The 16,877-nt window shown below is 41.1% G+C and overlaps 2 long non-coding RNA genes across 2 annotated transcripts; one reads left to right on the top strand and one right to left on the bottom strand.

Moving 5' to 3' along the window:
• Positions 1-619: 619 nt before the first annotated feature.
• Positions 620-2,878, bottom strand: LOC144411476 (uncharacterized). The gene is made up of 2 exons (XR_013468657.1): positions 2,341-2,878; positions 620-1,458 (listed from the first exon to the last, which is right to left on the bottom strand). It is a non-coding gene; the product is annotated as an uncharacterized LOC144411476 (long non-coding RNA).
• A 2-nt stretch (positions 2,879-2,880) lies between these two features.
• Positions 2,881-3,876, top strand: LOC144411474 (uncharacterized). Its single transcript, XR_013468654.1, has 2 exons — positions 2,881-2,963; positions 3,040-3,876. It is a non-coding gene; the product is annotated as an uncharacterized LOC144411474 (long non-coding RNA).
• The last annotated feature ends 13,001 nt before the right edge of the window (positions 3,877-16,877 follow it).

Below are 16,877 nucleotides of genomic sequence, written 5' to 3'. Positions count from 1 at the left end.
CATATCTTCGTGAATTAACGGATGTTAAATATCTCCACATGCGGGTTTTAAAAGTCCTGTTAAAGCGCTCCACCACGCTGGCCTTGGTCTCGTTCGATGTTGAAAAATGCGTAATTTTATACTGTGACATTAACCGCTGAAAGTGTTTGTTATAAAACTCTGTACCTTCATCTGTTTGAAGTTTCACAGGTATGCGTCCGTCACTCAGAATGTCTTTAAAGGCTTTTGTGACTGTGAGGCCCGATTTGTTAGAAAGACATCTAACCCACGCATATTTGGAAAATACATCGATACACGTCAGTAAATACCGCACAGTATCATTTTCCTCAGCATATTCACCCATATCAACTAGATCAGCCTGAAACTGTTTGTCAATGCCGCGGACCAAAACCCTATTCCTCGGGAAATGTACGGCTGCCTTGGCGTGTAATGTGTACACGTCTTGCGCTAGTAGGTATTCGTTAACACTAGATAGTGACGGCGTCACCCCGGTACATTCTCCAACCGCATTGCGAAGTTTAGACACACTGCCTAACCCTCCCGGATGGGCTGGGTCTAGATAAATCTTCTGTAGAGTCCCTTCCATGATAATACCAAAGTATAAATGCCCGACAGTTCATTCGTTACAACATATTTTATTTCTCTTGTACAACATGTGACAAGCAGATTGATAGTATAGTAGTATTTCGCCCCACTGCAAAAGCAAAAATACATTTTCAGTTATAAAAACACTCAAGAACTTCATTCATTTTCGATTTCATTTTGTTTTTGTTTTTAGCATGTTAGATTGTTTTTACGCATCAATGTCTGTCGCATCATCATCATCATCATCATCATCATCATCATCATCATCGGGTACCTCCCATGCTTCATACGGGTTTGATACTTCTCCCCACAACCTGCCAAGCTTTTTCAGTTGGTTCATTTTGAGTTCATCTTCCCCGATCAGTGTATCATACATTTTCTGGATACTTTCAGCCGCATTGCCTCCAGATTTCAGCTCGTCAAGAAGTACTTCCGCACCCCCCTGGATGCGGTCTGCATCGACCTGAAGGTCATTCATATCCATAAACAGGAGGATGGCGGATATGAAGTTGTCATTCCAGAGCCTTTTCATCAGCGGATCAAAGTGTAGTTCGTAGAACCAGTCACATGGATATAAACACGGATGGTTTTTCTGACTGGGATTATTTGTTTGACAGCCGTAGCAGATCTCTATATTATATTTAACCCAGACCTTGTTCAACAGATGTAGCACCCCGATTCTAAGGTATTCTAGGAACCGTGCAGTATCCTTAAACACCTCGTGAGGTTCACAGAGCTTCTTTTCTTCTTCTTTTTCTTGTGTGGCCGTCGGTCCGGGAGGCGGAGTCTGAGGCGGGGTGTGAACCATCAGAGCTGGAGGTGAAGGAGAAGTGGGCGGGGTCCATCCCCCCTGGGTCCCTGAGATTTCAGAGACTAAACAAAAAATGTTTTTCTTTTTTTATGATTCTGCATGAATTAACATCAGTGACAGAAATATATATATATATATATATATATATATATATATATATATATATATATATACACACAACATTAGCATAACCCACCTGTCATTCTTTTAGATGATTGAGGGGTGAATTATTTTCGGTCTACACATGGTAGTAGATATACCAGGTTGCACACCGCTCGGTGTATTGTCGTAAACAAGACGTTTTCTAACAGCCCCGTAAGCCTTACTGACGCTGTCTCTCTGGATAGATTTGTCAATCTGACTAAACACTTTTTGCAGAGCGGGCCAGTCACACCACTGAACAAAGAACACGAGGGGGAACCATATATTAAACTCTTCAATGGTAAGAGGGTACGGATGCTCTCTCCATCCTCGGCGGCCTCTTTGAGCTACCACATACTCTCTGTCTTCACAAACGTTTAAAAAAATGAAATCGTCAGGGCGTCTGTTGTACCGATCTGCCATGAGATGGTGTATTTTAGGCCCTGTTGTACTATACCACTGAACAGAGTATAGAGATTCTAGAAAACCTGATTGTTCAAGATCTATGCAGACAATTGATCGAAACTGCTGCCAATCTTTTACAGACATACACCCATGTCGACCCCCCACAGCAGCCTCATCATCAACTGTTTCACCAACACCCCCTCCTAACTTGTCTTGGGCCTTGATTCTAGAAATCATAGTGACCGTGCCATCATAGTATTTAACATTATACACGTACCCATAAACACCCTCCAGCTCTAGCTCTACAGCCGGCTCTCTAGAAAGACATCCCTCACGCTTTTTCCGGCTCTGGGAAGCATCTACATCTGTATAGCATGGGCTATTTTCTGTAGACATACCTATGTCAGTCTCTGCGGCCTGCTCCATGCAATATGCAGCCTGCATTTTGCAAAGAATCCGTGTGCACAGCAATAGTAGCGGAACCAGCAACAGCAGCAACAGCAGCAGCAACAGCGGATGAGGCCAAAATGAGTGCGTTGGTGGTGGAGGTGAATAACACATCTATATATATGATGAAACCCCTCCTACAGTCCCGTGTTTCCGGTCAAAACTAACGCCCATCGCATAAAACCCCCACTGATATGGCAAATTTCCAATCAAAACCAAGCACATCATCGTCAAAAATGGTTTACGTATCCATTCGTAAAATGACGCATTTCCGGGGCATGACTTCAAAATGGCGGCGGTCACATGCCCACCCCACACCCCTCCTACCCCCCAAAAGTTCAATGACGCATTTTTCCGGTCAAAATGGCGGCGGTCACATGCCCACCCCCCCACCCCTCCTACCCCCCAAAAGTTCCCTCTTGCACGCCCTCTGGCATGTGACTGAGGTCAAAGGTCACATGCACGCGCAAAAGTAGAGGCTATATACTACTAGCATAATTGTTTGGCTGAGCTGGAAGCTCAGTGCACACCTCGACCAGACCTCGCAGACACACCTCTGCTCAACAGTGACATGGTAATGTATGTTGACGGATCTGCTTCACGGGATCCCCTGACTGGTTCTAATCTGGTGGGTTTCTCTGTTGTTTCAGACTCAGCTGTTCTGTGTTCCGGCCCTCTTCCATGTCACCTCTCAGCCCAAGCAGCAGAATTAATCGCGCTAACAGAAGCTTGTAAACTAGCTAAGGATAAAACGACAACCATTCACACTGATTCCAGATACGCTTTTGGCGTGGTTCATGATTTCGGCGCGCTGTGGAGACACAGACATTTTCTCAAATCAGATGGCAAACCAGTGTTACACCACACTCTGATAGCAGAACTATTGGATGCCATTTTGTTGCCCACAGCTGTTGCTGTTTGCAAATGTGCAGCGCACACATCCGGCACAGGCGACATCGCAAAGGGGAATGAGCGAGCAGACTTAGCTGCAAAAGCGGCTGCTAGACGTCCTCTTCCCAAACCATCACGCCCGGTTCCTGCCATGTGTTCTCTTCCCTCCTCTCTTGCAGCCGTGCAGTCCCTCTCTACTTCAGATGAGAGACGTTTTTGGTCCTCCTCAGGCTCCAAATTCATAGACGGCATCTGGTATGGTCCGAATGGTAATCCATGCTTACCTAAACATTTCTTCCCTCACTATGCGAAACTGACTCATGGGTTAGACCATGTGTCAAAAGGGGGAATGTTAAGTATCATTGATGCAACATGGTTCACAAAAGGTTTTTTAGGGAGTTTTTGTTCTGTGGCAGGCAAAGTTTTGTGAGCGATGTCCAGATGTTCATGTTTGTGATATTTGATGTGGTAGATATCAGATGGTAAATTTTTAGAGTAGGCATTCTAAATGGATGCATAGTGTGTGATTATTATGTAATCAAAAGAGTGGAATGTTGTGACCCTTTTTCCCTTGCAAGGAAATAAACGGAGAAAAGACATACTTGACTCAGAGCCTTTGTTTCTCACTTAACGATTGTCTGTGCAAAATCTTCCACCACACTATACTTATATACTTAGTATTTATTTTTCAGACGACTTTTGACTTCTACTCCTTACATTTTCACGCAAATATCTGTACTTTCTACTCCTTACATTTAAAAAAAAAGCCTTGTTACTTCCGGCTTGTCGTAGTTCAAAAACACAAACACAAAAAACTAGATAAACGGCGCTATGCGGACAGTGAATGTGATTGTGTTTGGATGAGAAGTATAAACATTTAGCAGCCAGACACCCGATTGGTTTTCTCCGCGATGCGCCGGCAGATCGGAGCGACACCGGGTGGGAAAAGTGGTCTTTGGAAAGTTGGTATTTAGCGACACGGACCCTCCTCCTCTTCCTCCTCCTCTTCCTCATGCAGATTCCATGTAACGTTAAACACAAAGGGATTCTGTATTTGCTCATGAAGCCTGAACATACTGGTTATTTGGCCAATGTTTTGATAACCGACCGCCGCCAGTTCAGTGTTTCCCATCATTATAAACAGCGGTGCGCCCCCCACCCCGTGAAAGTCAGGACCCCCCATGACGTAGTAAACCTGGGGGAGACACTGCAGTCTACCTAATCAATGCAAACAACGTGTGGTTGTGGTTTTATCTGTTTAAGTCAGATACATTTGTTGTTGTTGTTGTTTCCGCCGTCCAAACGGCAGGTCACGTGATCGGCAGGCGCCTTCTGATCACATTGTAACGGACGTGTTGTGTGAGCGAGGTTACGCATTAAGAGTTTGTCCTTATTGGAATTTCTTACATTACTTTTACTTTTACACTTTAAGCAGTTTTGAAACCAGTACTTTTATACTTTTACTTAAGTAAAAAGCTTGAGTTGGTACTTAAACTTCTACAGGAGTCTTTTTAAACCCTAGTATCTGTACTTCTACTTGAGTAATAAATGTGAATACTTTTGACACCTATATATATATATATAGTATTTTCTATTCCGTTGTCTTGGAGTCCACTCTATGACACTCTCCACTCTATGACAACGGAATGGAATGGAATGGAATGGAACGGAACGGAATGGAATGAAATGGAATGGAATCTTCAAGGCCAAGTTCCAGAAAGAATTAGATTCATCTGTTCATTGCTATTCTGAACACAGGACAGAGCACTGCATATTTTTGTGTGAGAGAATTAATCAGCGACGTTTGTCCTTAACAAGACTTAATTAAGTAGCCTTTCGATGGATATATCACCATTCTTCAAAGACCACATGGAGTCGTTAACGGCAAACAAACAAACAGCTTTTTTCAAGGCTTCCAGCCTATTTACAGGCATCCCACCAGCCTTTTCCCCTTTCCCCTTTTTCTCGGGACTCCTCCCAACGGATACAAGGTGAACATGGCACTTTCTCGTGCCCGGGATGAAGTGCACTACCTGAAAAGGAAGGTGAGCGAACTCAGTGCTCACACTGAAACTGGGAGGTACAGTTTGACCAACCTGTTAAAAGGCAAAGATCTTGCCTATGAGCAGACAAGAACAGAAAGAAGTTTTCAGACCTCATCAGGGAGAACAAGGGTTTGTCTCTAAAGCTCCACAGAGACCACCGAACAACTCGTTGTCAAAAATGCTGAACCCACGGTCCAGCAGCAGGCCAACAACCAACGGTTGAAAGCAGAACACAAACTGCTAAAGAGCAAGACAGAGGCTCTGGCTGAGGTTATCGGGGAAAAGTTTGTTTCTGAAGCTCTTTGAGTACGGCGAACAACTCTTCGTCAAAAGTGCTGAACTCACGGTCAACAAAGGGACCTGGCAGCAGAAGTTGGAGGAAAAGACATTCAAGGAACTGTATTACCAACAACAGTCCTTGGAGTAAGTAACAGGGTTACTCTCCACCAACATTTCTCTTCAAGAGGAGCTGCACAAGGAGCAGGCCATCAACCACCAGTTGGTAGAAGAACACAAACTGCTAAAGATCAAGACAGAGGCTCTGGATGAGACTATCAGGGAGAACGAGGGTTTATCTCTAAAGCTCACCGAGACCACAAAACAACTTTCTGTCAAAAGTGCTGAACTCAGGGTCAACAAAGAGACCTGGCAGCAGTTGGAAGCAGAAAACAAACTGCTGAAGACCCAGAGGGATTCTCTGGCTGCTTTAAAAAAGAGCCAAGAGGAGACCCACCACGGGATGGTCACTAGCACTGAGTTGTGCCTGATCTCTAAGATCCAACAAACGGAGGATACCATTCCCAAAGAACATCAGATCCTTAATCCCAGGATCCAAGAATTAGAGGACGACAAAACAGTCCTTGAAAACATCTGCCTCGACTTAAAAAATAGACCGGCAGACGGAGATGGACAAAATGAGGCGCAAGATGCAGGACAAGGAGACAAAGAAATAGGAGAGAGAAAAGAAATAAAGGGAGACCATCCAGGACGTCAACATCAACGTGCCTGAGACAGGACACAAGTAAGAACACCTTCCTTCACCTCCCACTCCGTCCCACCTCATCCATCTACCCCCCGCTCCCCTTCCACCCGCGCTTCACAGCGCTCAAGAACCCCTGCGCCCCCACCGCCGCGGCCCCCATCACAGCTAAATACCCCGCCCTGCCCCTTCCACCAGCGCTAAATATGTGGGGGGCTATATAATGGGTGGGACTGGGGGGTCCATTTTCCCCCATTAAAAAAAAAAGCATATCGCCCCCCCCGGCCAGCGGCGCCGCTCCTATCACAGCGCTAAATACCCCCCATGGCATGGACCGGCTCCTCATTCATTGGTGAGTATCACTCCCTGTGCTCTAGGAAGTGTTTTTTTCCAACTTCATGGACTGGACAGTAGCACGGCAGGGCCTCTGAGGAATGAGGAATCTTTTTCATCTCATCCATTTCCTTCTTTGGCTAATGCAAGGCTGCAGATGAAGATGAGGGGATTTCTGTATCTGCGCACATCCCTGAACCTGGTCATTTGGCCGGTGTTTGGATGAACTACCACGGCTGGGTTGACGAATCAACAGTGACAACTTGTGACAGTAGACCGATAGTTTCATTCGTCCGTCGTTGGAAATTGGGATCTCGGTTAGATTTTTCAAGTTATGCATTAGGAAAGGTAGACACACATGTCCCGCTCTATAGTTTCAATGATGCCATGCCAATATTACAGTGATGTCATGCCAATATATACAACATATTATCATACTTCGTATTTGTAATATCACAGATAATAACAAGATAATATAGGACTAATATCATATAGCATTATGTAGGAGTAAAATATAAACATGGCATCATACTTAGTATTTATAATATTATATAACATAATATCATATACAGTGTTTTCCCTACCATTGTATCCCCCGGCGCGCCCCAACACCCACGCCCCCCTCCCGTACGTCCGCCCCCCCATAGTTGGGAACATAGGGGAAACACTGATATGACATAATATAGTAGAACCAATATAGGAGACATGGCTTTATACTTACTTAGAACATAATATCGTAGAACGAATATCATAAAATAGCATTGTATTCCTTATTTATAATATCATTTAACTTAATATCGTAGAACTAAAATAAAATAGCCTCGTATTCCATATTTCTAATATAATTTAACTTAATACCGTAGAACTAATATCATAAAATAGCATCGTATTCCATATTTCTAATATAATTGAACTTAATATTGTAGAACTAAAATGAAATAGTCTCGTATTCCATATTTCTGATATAATTTAACTTAATATCGTAGAAGTAATATTATAAAATAGCATCGTATTGCATATTTCTAATACCATGTCACATAGTATAGAACTAATATCGTAAATATAGCATCATATTTCAATATATGACATAATATCTTATTACAATATCATAAATATAATTTAACAGATGCTATTTTTACCAGTAGCCATGCCTTTAATACAAAGTATAGAGGGGGTCATGTGTGTCTACCTTGCATAATGTATAACTTGGAGAAATTAAACCGAGAACCCAGTTTCCAATGACGACCAAATGAAACTGTTGGACTACCTTCACAAGTTGCTACTATTGATTTGTCAAACTGGCTGTGTGAGGTTATCCGAACATCGGCCAAATGACCGGGTTCAGGGTATGTGGGCAGATACAGAAATCTCCTCATCTTCATTTGCGGTCTTGCATTTCGCCAAAGAAAGAAATGGATGAGATGTAAAAGATTCCTCATTCCTCAGCCGCTGTGCTACTTTCCAGTCAATGAAGTTGGAAAAGAACACTTACGCACAGGGAATAAAAAATACCCATTGAATGAGGGGTCTGGTCCACAAACGGCCAAAAGTTATATGGGGGGTGAGGGGAGGGGGGGGTGGGGGGGGGTGCAGGGATGTGGGGATGCGGGGGGGGGGGGGGCATTTTCCCCCATAAAAAAAAAGAACCATATTGCCCCCCCCATTAAAAAAAATAAAAACCGCAAATTGCCCCCCCCCCTGCTTCCCCCTTGCCAGCGGCGCCGCTCCCATCACAGCACTAAATACCCCCCCCATGGCATGGACCGGCTCCTCATTCATTGGTGAGTAACATTCCCTGTGCTCTAGGAAGTGTTTTTTTCCAACTTCATGGACTGGACAGTAGCACGGCAGGGCCTCTGAGGAATGAGGAATCTTTTTCATCTCATCCATTTCCTTCTTTGGCTAATGCAAGGCTGCAGATGAAGATGAGGGGATTTCTGTATCTGCGCACATCCCTGAACCTGGTCATTTGGCCGGTGTTTGGATGAACTACCACGGCTGGGTTGACGAATCAACAGTGACAACTTGTGACAGTAGACCGATAGTTTCATTCGTCCGTCGTTGGAAATTGGGATCTCGGTTAGATTTTTCAAGTTATGCATTAGGAAAGGTAGACACACATGTCCCGCTCTATAGTTTCAATGATGCCATGCCAATATTACAGTGATGTCATGCCAATATATACAACATATTATCATACTTCGTATTTGTAATATCACAGATAATAACAAGATAATATAGGACTAATATCATATAGCATTATGTAGGAGTAAAATATAAACATGGCATCATACTTAGTATTTATAATATTATATAACATAATATCATATACAGTGTTTTCCCTACCATTGTATCCCCCGGCGCGCCCCAACACCCACGCCCCCCTCCCGTACGTCCGCCCCCCCATAGTTGGGAACATAGGGGAAACACTGATATGACATAATATAGTAGAACCAATATAGGAGACGTGGCTTTATACTTACTTAGAACATAATATCGTAGAACGAATATCATAAAATAGCATTGTATTCCTTATTTATAATATAATTTAACTTAATATCGTAGAACTAAAATAAAATAGCCTCGTATTCCATATTTCTAATATAATTTAACTTAATACCGTAGAACTAATATCATAAAATAGCATCGTATTCCATATTTCTAATATAATTTAACTTAATACCGTAGAACTAATATCATAAAATAGCATCGTATTCCATATTTCTAATATAATTGAACTTAATATTGTAGAACTAAAATGAAATAGTCTCGTATTCCATATTTCTGATATAATTTAACTTAATATCGTAGAAGTAATATTATAAAATAGCATCGTATTGCATATTTCTAATACCATGTAACATAGTATAGAACTAATATCGTAAATATAGCATCATATTTCAATATATGACATAATATCTTATTACAATATCATAAATATAATTTAACAGATGCTATTTTTACCAGTAGCCATGCCTTTAATACAAAGTATAGAGGGGGTCATGTGTGTCTACCTTGCATAATGTATAACTTGAGAAATTAAACCGAGAACCCAGTTTCCAATGACGACCGAATGAAACTGTTGGACTACCTTCACAAGTTGCTACTATTGATTTGTCAAACTGGCTGTGTGAGGTTATCCGAACATCGGCCAAATGACCGGGTTCAGGGTATGTGGGCAGATACAGAAATCTCCTCATCTTCATTTGCGGTCTTGCATTTCGCCAAAGAAAGAAATGGATGAGATGTAAAAGATTCCTCATTCCTCAGCCGCTGTGCTACTTTCCAGTCAATGAAGTTGGAAAAGAACACTTACGCACAGGGAATAAAAAATACCCATTGAATGAGGGGTCTGGTCCACAAATGGCCAAAAGATATATGGGGGGGGGGGTGCGGGGATGTGGGGATGCGGGGGGGGGGGGGGGCATTTTCCCCCATAAAAAAAAAGAACCATATTGCCCCCCCCCATTAAAAAAAATTAAAACCGCAAATTGCCCCCCCCCCGCTTCCCCCCTGCCAGCGGCGCCGCTCCCATCACAGCGCTAAATACCCCCCATGGCATGGACCGGCTCCTCATTCATTGGTGAGTAACATTCCCTGTGCTCTAGGAAGTGTTTTTTTCCAACTTCATGGACTGGACAGTAGCACGGCAGGGCCTCTGAGGAATGAGGAATCTTTTTCATCTCATCCATTTCCTTCTTTGGCTAATGCAAGGCTGCAGATGAAGATGAGGGGATTTCTGTATCTGCGCACATCCCTGAACCTGGTCATTTGGCCGGTGTTTGGATGAACTACCACGGCTGGGTTGACGAATCAACAGTGACAACTTGTGACAGTAGACCGATAGTTTCATTCGTCCGTCGTTGGAAATTGGGATCTCGGTTAGATTTTTCAAGTTATGCATTAGGAAAGGTAGACACACATGTCCCGCTCTATAGTTTCAATGATGCCATGCCAATATTACAGTGATGTCATGCCAATATATACAACATATTATCATACTTCGTATTTGTAATATCACAGATAATAACAAGATAATATAGGACTAATATCATATAGCATTATGTAGGAGTAAAATATAAACATGGCATCATACTTAGTATTTAGAATATTATATAACATAATATCATATACAGTGTTTTCCCTACCATTGTATCCCCCGGCGCGCCCCAACACCCACGCCCCCCTCCCGTACGTCCGCCCCCCCATAGTTGGGAACATAGGGGAAACACTGATATGACATAATATAGTAGAACCAATATAGGAGACATGGCTTAATACTTACTTAGAACATAATATCGTAGAACGAATATCATAAAATAGCATCGTATTCCTTATTTATAATATAATTTAACTTAATATCGTAGAACTAAAATAAAATAGCCTCGTATTCCATATTTCTAATATAAATTAACTTAATACCGTAGAACTAATATCATAAAATAGCATCGTATTCCATATTTCTAATATAATTTAACTTAATATTGTAGAACTAAAATGAAATAGTCTCGTATTCCATATGTCTGATATAATTTAACTTAATATCGTAGAAGTAATATTATAAAATAGCATCGTATTGCATATTTCTAATACCATGTAACATAGTATAGAACTAATATCGTAAATATAGCATCATATTTCAATATATGACATAATATCTTATTACAATATCATAAATATAATTTAACAGATGCTATTTTTACCAGTAGCCATGCCTTTAATACAAAGTATAGAGGGGGTCATGTGTGTCTACCTTGCATAATGTATAACTTGGAGAAATTAAACCGAGAACCCAGTTTCCAATGACGACCGAATGAAACTGTTGGACTACCTTCACAAGTTGCTACTATTGATTTGTCAAACTGGCTGTGTGAGGTTATCCGAACATCGGCCAAATGACCGGGTTCAGGGTATGTGGGCAGATACAGAAATCTCCTCATCTTCATTTGCGGTCTTGCATTTCGCCAAAGAAAGAAATGGATGAGATGTAAAAGATTCCTCATTCCTCAGCCGCTGTGCTACTTTCCAGTCAATGAAGTTGGAAAAGAACACTTACGCACAGGGAATAAAAAATACCCATTGAATGAGGGGTCTGGTCCACAAATGGCCAAAAGTTATATGGGGGGTGAGGGGAGGGGGGGGGTGGGGGGGGGGTGCAGGGATGTGGGGATGCGGGGGGGGGGGGGGGGGGCATTTTCCCCCATAAAAAAAAAGAACCATATTGCCCCCCCCATTAAAAAAAATAAAAACCGCAAATTGCCCCCCCCCCTGCTTCCCCCTTGCCAGCAGCGCCGCTCCCATCACAGCACTAAATACCCCCCCCATGGCATGGACCGGCTCCTCATTCATTGGTGAGTAACATTCCCTGTGCTCTAGGAAGTGTTTTTTTCCAACTTCATGGACTGGACAGTAGCACGGCAGGGCCTCTGAGGAATGAGGAATCTTTTTCATCTCATCCATTTCCTTCTTTGGCTAATGCAAGGCTGCAGATGAAGATGAGGGGATTTCTGTATCTGCGCACATCCCTGAACCTGGTCATTTGGCCGGTGTTTGGATGAACTACCACGGCTGGGTTGACGAATCAACAGTGACAACTTGTGACAGTAGACCGATAGTTTCATTCGTCCGTCGTTGGAAATTGGGATCTCGGTTAGATTTTTCAAGTTATGCATTAGGAAAGGTAGACACACATGTCCCGCTCTATAGTTTCAATGATGCCATGCCAATATTACAGTGATGTCATGCCAATATATACAACATATTATCATACTTCGTATTTGTAATATCACAGATAATAACAAGATAATATAGGACTAATATCATATAGCATTATGTAGGAGTAAAATATAAACATGGCATCATACTTAGTATTTATAATATTATATAACATAATATCATATACAGTGTTTTCCCTGCCATTGTATCCCCCGGCGCGCCCCAACACCCACGCCCCCCTCCCGTACGTCCGCCCCCCCATAGTTGGGAACATAGGGGAAACACTGATATGACATAATATAGTAGAACCAATATAGGAGACGTGGCTTTATACTTACTTAGAACATAATATCGTAGAACGAATATCATAAAATAGCATTGTATTCCTTATTTATAATATAATTTAACTTAATATCGTAGAACTAAAATAAAATAGCCTCGTATTCCATATTTCTAATATAATTTAACTTAATACCGTAGAACTAATATCATAAAATAGCATCGTATTCCATATTTCTAATATAATTTAACTTAATACCGTAGAACTAATATCATAAAATAGCATTGTATTCCATATTTCTAATATAATTGAACTTAATATTGTAGAACTAAAATGAAATAGTCTCGTATTCCATATTTCTGATATAATTTAACTTAATATCGTAGAAGTAATATTATAAAATAGCATCGTATTGCATATTTCTAATACCATGTAACATAGTATAGAACTAATATCGTAAATATAGCATCATATTTCAATATATGACATAATATCTTATTATAATATCATAAATATAATTTAACAGATGCTATTTTTACCAGTAGCCATGCCTTTAATACAAAGTATAGAGGGGGTCATGTGTGTCTACCTTGCATAATGTATAACTTGAGAAATTAAACCGAGAACCCAGTTTCCAATGACGACCGAATGAAACTGTTGGACTACCTTCACAAGTTGGTACTATTGATTTGTCAAACTGGCTGTGTGAGGTTATCCGAACATCGGCCAAATGACCGGGTTCAGGGTATGTGGGCAGATACAGAAATCTCCTCATCTTCATTTGCGGTCTTGCATTTCGCCAAAGAAAGAAATGGATGAGATGTAAAAGATTCCTCATTCCTCAGCCGCTGTGCTACTTTCCAGTCAATGAAGTTGGAAAAGAACACTTACGCACAGGGAATAAAAAATACCCATTGAATGAGGGGTCTGGTCCACAAATGGCCAAAAGATATATGGGGGGGGGGGTGCGGGGATGTGGGGATGCGGGGGGGGGGGGGGGGCATTTTCCCCCATAAAAAAAAAGAACCATATTGCCCCCCCCCATTAAAAAAAATTAAAACCGCAAATTGCCCCCCCCCCCCCGCTTCCCCCCTGCCAGCGGCGCCGCTCCCATCACAGCGCTAAATACCCCCCTTGGCATGGACCGGCTCCTCATTCATTGGTGAGTAACATTCCCTGTGCTCTAGGAAGTGTTTTTTTCCAACTTCATGGACTGGACAGTAGCACGGCAGGGCCTCTGAGGAATGAGGAATCTTTTTCATCTCATCCATTTCCTTCTTTGGCTAATGCAAGGCTGCAGATGAAGATGAGGGGATTTCTGTATCTGCGCACATCCCTGAACCTGGTCATTTGGCCGGTGTTTGGATGAACTACCACGGCTGGGTTGACGAATCAACAGTGACAACTTGTGACAGTAGACCGATAGTTTCATTCGTCCGTCGTTGGAAATTGGGATCTCGGTTAGATTTTTCAAGTTATGCATTAGGAAAGGTAGACACACATGTCCCCCTCTATAGTTTCAATGATGCCATGCCAATATTACAGTGATGTCATGCCAATATATACAACATATTATCATACTTCGTATTTGTAATATCACAGATAATAACAAGATAATATAGGACTAATATCATATAGCATTATGTAGGAGTAAAATATAAACATGGCATCATACTTAGTATTTAGAATATTATATAACATAATATCATATACAGTGTTTTCCCTACCATTGTATCCCCCGGCGCGCCCCAACACCCACGCCCCCCTCCCGTACGTCCGCCCCCCCATAGTTGGGAACATAGGGGAAACACTGATATGACATAATATAGTAGAACCAATATAGGAGACATGGCTTAATACTTACTTAGAACATAATATCGTAGAACGAATATCATAAAATAGCATCGTATTCCTTATTTATAATATAATTTAACTTAATATCGTAGAACTAAAATAAAATAGCCTCGTATTCCATATTTCTAATATAAATTAACTTAATACCGTAGAACTAATATCATAAAATAGCATCGTATTCCATATTTCTAATATAATTTAACTTAATATTGTAGAACTAAAATGAAATAGTCTCGTATTCCATATGTCTGATATAATTTAACTTAATATCGTAGAAGTAATATTATAAAATAGCATCGTATTGCATATTTCTAATACCATGTAACATAGTATAGAACTAATATCGTAAATATAGCATCATATTTCAATATATGACATAATATCTTATTACAATATCATAAATATAATTTAACAGATGCTATTTTTACCAGTAGCCATGCCTTTAATACAAAGTATAGAGGGGGTCATGTGTGTCTACCTTGCATAATGTATAACTTGGAGAAATTAAACCGAGAACCCAGTTTCCAATGACGACCGAATGAAACTGTTGGACTACCTTCACAAGTTGCTACTATTGATTTGTCAAACTGGCTGTGTGAGGTTATCCGAACATCGGCCAAATGACCGGGTTCAGGGTATGTGGGCAGATACAGAAATCTCCTCATCTTCATTTGCGGTCTTGCATTTCGCCAAAGAAAGAAATGGATGAGATGTAAAAGATTCCTCATTCCTCAGCCGCTGTGCTACTTTCCAGTCAATGAAGTTGGAAAAGAACACTTACGCACAGGGAATAAAAAATACCCATTGAATGAGGGGTCTGGTCCACAAATGGCCAAAAGATATATGGGGGGGGGGGGGGGGGTGCGGGGATGTGGGGATGCGGGGGGGGGGGGGCATTTTCCCCCATAAAAAAAAAGAACCATATTGCCCCCCCCCATTAAAAAAAATTAAAACCGCAAATTGCCCCCCCCCCGCTTCCCCCCTGCCAGCGGCGCCGCTCCCATCACAGCGCTAAATACCCCCCATGGCATGGACCGGCTCCTCATTCATTGGTGAGTAACATTCCCTGTGCTCTAGGAAGTGTTTTTTTTCAACTTCATGGACTGGACAGTAGCACGGCAGGGCCTCTGAGGAATGAGGAATCTTTTTCATCTCATCCATTTCCTTCTTTGGCTAATGCAAGGCTGCAGATGAAGATGAGGGGATTTCTGTATCTGCGCACATCCCTGAACCTGGTCATTTGGCCGGTGTTTGGATGAACTACCACGGCTGGGTTGACGAATCAACAGTGACAACTTGTGACAGTAGACCGATAGTTTCATTCGTCCGTCGTTGGAAATTGGGATCTCGGTTAGATTTTTCAAGTTATGCATTAGGAAAGGTAGACACACATGTCCCCCTCTATAGTTTCAATGATGCCATGCCAATATTACAGTGATGTCATGCCAATATATACAACATATTATCATACTTCGTATTTGTAATATCACAGATAATAACAAGATAATATAGGACTAATATCATATAGCATTATGTAGGAGTAAAATATAAACATGGCATCATACTTAGTATTTATAATATTATATAACATAATATCATATACAGTGTTTTCCCTGCCATTGTATCCCCCGGCGCGCCCCAACACCCACGCCCCCCTCCCATACGTCCGCCCCCCCATAGTTGGGAACATAGGGGAAACACTGATATGACATAATATAGTAGAACCAATATAGGAGACATGGCTTTATACTTACTTAGAACATAATATCGTAGAACGAATATCATAAAATAGCATTGTATTCCTTATTCATAATATAATTTAACTTAATATCGTAGAACTAAAATAAAATAGCCTCGTATTCCATATTTCTAATATAATTTAACTTAATACCGTAGAACTAATATCATAAAATAGCATCGTATTCCATATTTCTAATATAATTTAACTTAATACCGTAGAACTAATATCATAAAATAGCATCGTATTCCATATTTCTAATATAATTTAACTTAATATTGTAGAACTAAAATGAAATAGTCTCGTATTCCATATTTCTGATATAATTTAACTTAATATCGTAGAAGTAATATTATAAAATAGCATCGTATTGCATATTTCTAATACCATGTAACATAGTATAGAACTAATATCGTAAATATAGCATCATATTTCAATATATGACATAATATCTTATTACAATATCATAAATATAATTTAACAGATGCTATTTTTACCAGTAGCCATGCCTTTAATACAAAGTATAGAGGGGGTCATGTGTGTCTACCTTGCATAATGTATAACTTGAGAAATTAAACCGAGAACCCAGTTTCCAATGACGACCGAATGAAACTGTTGGACTACCTTCACAAGTTGCTACTATTGATTTGTCA

The sequence above is a fragment of the Gasterosteus aculeatus genome, chromosome 8 (assembly GCF_964276395.1).
Source record: "Gasterosteus aculeatus chromosome 8, fGasAcu3.hap1.1, whole genome shotgun sequence".
NCBI classification, from domain to species: Eukaryota; Metazoa; Chordata; class Actinopteri; order Perciformes; family Gasterosteidae; genus Gasterosteus; species Gasterosteus aculeatus.
The sequence above is the reverse complement of the archived record's forward strand: the minus strand, read 5'-3'. Positions and strand labels throughout refer to the sequence as shown.